Source organism: Monopterus albus, unplaced genomic scaffold, assembly GCF_001952655.1.
Source record: "Monopterus albus unplaced genomic scaffold, M_albus_1.0 scaffold81.1, whole genome shotgun sequence".
NCBI lineage: Eukaryota > Metazoa > Chordata > Actinopteri > Synbranchiformes > Synbranchidae > Monopterus > Monopterus albus.
The window spans coordinates 1,103,364-1,108,144 of NW_018127961.1; the positions used below are offsets into that span (position 1 = coordinate 1,103,364).

Below are 4,781 nucleotides of genomic sequence, written 5' to 3' on the forward strand. Positions count from 1 at the left end.
GATGGTGGCAGTATTCAACATAATAATAATATATGGTATTAATGGATTATTATTACTGTTATGGTTTAGTCCCCCTCACCAGGAGGCTGAGGGAGAACTGAGATAGGACTCAAGATTGCTGATCCAGGTGCTAGTTAAAAAAAAAGGAGGTTTGATGGGACAAAAACAAAGTAACAACATAACAAGGGCAATGTACATATATAAACAAAGTAGGGCAGAGATGGTGGAGGAAACTGGGATGACCAGGCGAAAAGACAGGCTAACAGCAAAAAAAAACAGGAGTCGGAGGAACAGGACGGACAGGTGAAGAAGCAAGCTAACCAGGTGGGTAGGCGAACAAAAAAGGAAATCCACAGCACAAGAACTGTCAACGTGGAATAACAAAAAGAACGTCTAGCTAACCACATAGAAAAAAACAAACTCAGAGATCCACAGCACAGGAACTGTCAGCATAGACATAACACTAAACATATAACTAATGTACAAAATGCGATTCACAGCACAGGAACTCTCAGTGTGGAAAACAAAATGACGTACAAATACATACCACAACTGTAGGGCTGTTACGGGGTATGCACGTTAGGCAGGGGTATGCACGTTAGGCAGGGGTATGCACGTTAACGCTCCGGCAATGACGGAGCGTCCACCAGAGGTATAAATAAGGTAGGAGGATGATTACAGTAATGTGCCTCAGCTGTGCGCGATAACCCACAAGTCACTAATTACAAAATGCGCCACAGCTGAGGCGCTGATCCTGCAAGAAGAGCGAGCAGGAGAGAAAAAGGCAGAAGAGAGGGAGGTCGCGCTGAGCGGAGCTGAAAACTACTCATTCCTTCTAGTATTTTAATGTTGTAGTTGAACAGAGGTGATTATGTGGTATTGAGAACAAACTACTGTACATATACCATTGAATCAGAGAATGAACATTCTCCAAGAAGGCACCTCTTTTACATATTGTGTGATTTTTGCCTTGACTGACTTTTATTTAAAACTCTTTAAAAATTAATTGGTAAATACTACATTCTTACATTTAAAATCCCCCTCTACTTAAAACTATATTCTGGTTATTGATTTGCATGTTGAAGCTACACTGGGCAGACTGATGCATGTACAGAGTCTGACATTTTTCATGTTCATCCAAAAGTCTAGAAACTAGCTTTAAATGGGATTGTTCAAATAAAGCACAAGTACCTTCTAGAGGATGTGTACCTAGTTACATTCATATGCAGCTCAGAAGCTTGGATTATATAGAAAATCCTTAACATTTTATTTAGAAAAATCTGTTAAACTTCATTAAGATGTATAAGAAAAAGGCACAAGATATTCAGCATTCAGTCATTTGCCAAGCACTAATTCCAAAGGAAAAGTGACTTTATTACCATGTGTATTTTTTGTGTATTTACAGTAAGTTAGATATGACTGAAGAGTTTAGACTGACATGAAATAAAACCACTCAAGTAGACCCTGAGGAACTGCAAACAGACTCCCCCACCCACCCACACATGAATGCAAATCAAATTTTGTGCACTTCCATCTCTCCCTCTCTCTCCTCCCTTAACTTCTCCCATCTCCCCTCCCACCCGCTGCTCTACCTTTGCCATTAGAGCTATTTGCATCTGACTGAGAGGCCATTAGAATAATAATTAGCTTGACCCACCAGAGAGGGAAGGCCTTCATCAACACTACACCAACCACCAGCCCAAAGGTACATACACACCCACACACACACTTAACTGTTGAGTGAGACATACATACACACATGCATGTGATATATTGTACATATAAAATCAATGCATATCAGTCTTAATGTTTATATTGTATATTGTCCAAATATTTAAATATTAATAAATTAAAAATGGTTTCTTTAGCATGGTGCTTTAGCAGCATTGTTTGTTGAAGATTTTATGCTAATAAATAATTTGAAATTAGAAATAGGCTAACACATTCATATAATTTCATTATCTAAATATGTCTTTGCAGTCAATCTGCACAAACAATTTTTCTAGATTTTGCCACCCAAGGTTTGACTCTTTGTGCATACAATTAAATTTCACCCCTGTGTGTGTGTGTGTGTTCTTGTATTTGCTACATACGCAGGACCTAAAAAAGGTTTTTTGTTTGTTTGTTTTTTGCTACAGAGTGGGGGCATTTTTGGAAAGTGAAGACATTTTGGCCAGTCCTCACTTAGGGAAACACCATTTTGAGGTTTAAGACTTGATGCTAAGGTTCAGATTAGAGTTAGGTTTAGGTTCAACTTAGGGTAAGGGCTATGGTTAGGCATTTAGTTCTGATGGTTGGGGGAGGGGGTGTTGGTTGGAAGAAAAAGCATCAAGCGTGAAACATTTTAGCAGTGCTGCAGTTAAGGAGGGGACTGAAGAGACTATAAGAAAATGTAACATGACTTGTCAGAAAATCTCCTTGAAATTACTCTGAAGTTTCTGGGGAGGGAAATTGCTGAACCAATAGTACTACATTCAGGCAAATGCACTTCTGGCAAATGGAATGAAAAATGGGTATCACATGCTTTTAGCAGATATGTGCTAATGTGCCCAATTTCCAGGCTCATTATGGCATTAATGTACAAATCTCTGGCCTGGGTGGTGATTATTCACTTTGAAGGCAAAAGTAATCACCAATAATTAGCAGTCACTGAGTATTGCTGAGACCAGAACTCTGTTTGTATGAACCACGGCATGCACAAACTGCACACCTTAATCATAGTGAATGAGTGAATCTTTAACCCATATCCAAAAAGCAATTTTAGTTTCACGTAACATTTATTCACCAGGTGCTGTCATGTAAGCTGGGAACCTGTATGTGCTGCTAAAGTTTTAGCAAAAAAACATGTCTTTGTCAGGCTTTTGCTCTAATATTGTCCGACAAAAATTGCATTAGATATAGTGACAGGTGAAAAAGAAGCCCTACCCCGCAAAGACAGTCCTCCTGTAAAAAAGTCAGTCAAAATGTCGTTTGTGCCAGCATCTTCTCAACTTTATTTATATATGACAACACCTGTCATTACATGACAGCACCTGGTGAATAAATGTTACGTTGTTCTTATTACGAACAATGGTAAAATTATATAGTTAAAACCCTCCTGTTATGTTGCGGGTCAAATTGACCTACGAACATAACTGCTGAGCAGGCATCACCTGAGATATGAACATAACAGGAGGGAACCCTCCTGTTATGTTCATTTATGTTCATTTATGTTCATGCCTGCTCAGCAGTTATGTTTGTGGGTCAATTTGACCCGCAACATAACAGGAGGGTTAACCCTTCTGTTCCCTTACTATTTAAACCCTTCTGAAGCTCTATTCACCCACTTCCATATTTTTGTTACCCACCCATTCTGCCCCCCAATTTTTTCTTTTACTCTAAATTCCTTCTATCCCTGTGGGGAGGTCTGCCAGTGTTTGAGAACAGTGTAGACCTTTGCCCAAAAACAAAGTGCATAAGCATACAGTATATACAAACAGTCACCATTCTTCGCCACTACTAGTGAGGGCAGGTCCCAGCTAGTGAAGTCCACCTAAACCATCAGTCCTACAATAAATCCTCCTTCAAGGAGGTGATAAAGTTCAAGTTTTGGCTATTTTTGAGAGCTATTGATTCAACTGCACTCAATGCACAAGCGGAGTACACACAAGTAGCAAGTTAGGTTGACAAGCAGGTAGGCCATCCAATGGTTTTGCTTGGAACGAGTAAAATTATTGCTCAGGCTTTTTTCAGCCCTGCTACTGCCACAGATGACCGAATCTTTTCTTTATGTTGTCTGGGCATTCATTGCCATGGGAATGAAAAGAAAATTTTATGATGTGGCACAAAAATGCTTCTGAAAAGAATCGCCAACCCTACCTTTAGAGAGGGAGGTTTTTCTTTTGATTTAGTCTAATTGATATGAATTGTGTGAGAGAGCATGAAAGAGGCTGTGTGCATATGTGTGCACGTGAGTGCAATGAAAGCCTTTGTCTGTCTACTCAGTGGCTACTATGTATATAGTATGCATGCATAAATCCTTGCATATGACTTTGTGTGTAGAGGTACAGTATATCTGTCCTAATACTGGTTTGCTGGTGTGTGTGTATGCATGCAATTAAGCATAAATTATTTTGCATGTGTGTAGAAGTATGTGCACCAATGTGTGTGGATTTAGTATGTACATGTACAAACATGTAGTTAATATCATTTCTAGTATATACATGCATGCCTGCATGTTTGTGTGTGTGTGTGTGTGTGTGTGTGTGTGTGTGTGTGTGTGTGTGGTTGCTGCAGGCAGGTTGAAGATTGTCTCCCCCCTGAGGGCCTCTCTCTCCCTGCAGCATGTGGGAACCATGGCGCGTTGCCAGGATACAAGCCCCTCGTCTGTACTGACAAGAAGACATGAAGAGCAAAGATTAATTATTTACAAGCAGACCCCTGTACACCACGTCTGGCTTGGCACTTCTCCTGCATTAAATGTCACTATCTATGAAGCCATCCGTTTTATTGCTTATTCTCCTTAAGCACTGTAGAAAATCTGTTGCATCCTCTTGTGCATTTCTTATGTAGTTCTTACTATATTTCCTTTATTAATAAAGCAATTTATATTTGAATAATCAGCTATGATGGTGAATTTTGGGATATTTTAAAGCGATATGAATGCTCCCTAATGGTCCCTGCACTCCCACAGCTATTTTCATTGTTTGCGAGCTGGGCTCACAAGCGTCCTCTGGGCAGCCTTCCCCCCTGCTTCATCTAATATTTATTGGTCTATACACTGCTGACTGACTAGCAGGTCT

General features: G+C 39.9%; 1 long non-coding RNA gene across 1 annotated transcript; it reads left to right on the forward strand.

Annotated features, from left to right (window-relative positions):
* The first annotated feature begins 210 nt into the window (after positions 1-210).
* On the forward strand, positions 211-4,472 carry LOC109963843 (uncharacterized). The gene is made up of 3 exons (XR_002275448.1): positions 211-324; positions 1,605-1,705; positions 4,276-4,472. It is a non-coding gene; the product is annotated as an uncharacterized LOC109963843 (long non-coding RNA).
* The last annotated feature ends 309 nt before the right edge of the window (positions 4,473-4,781 follow it).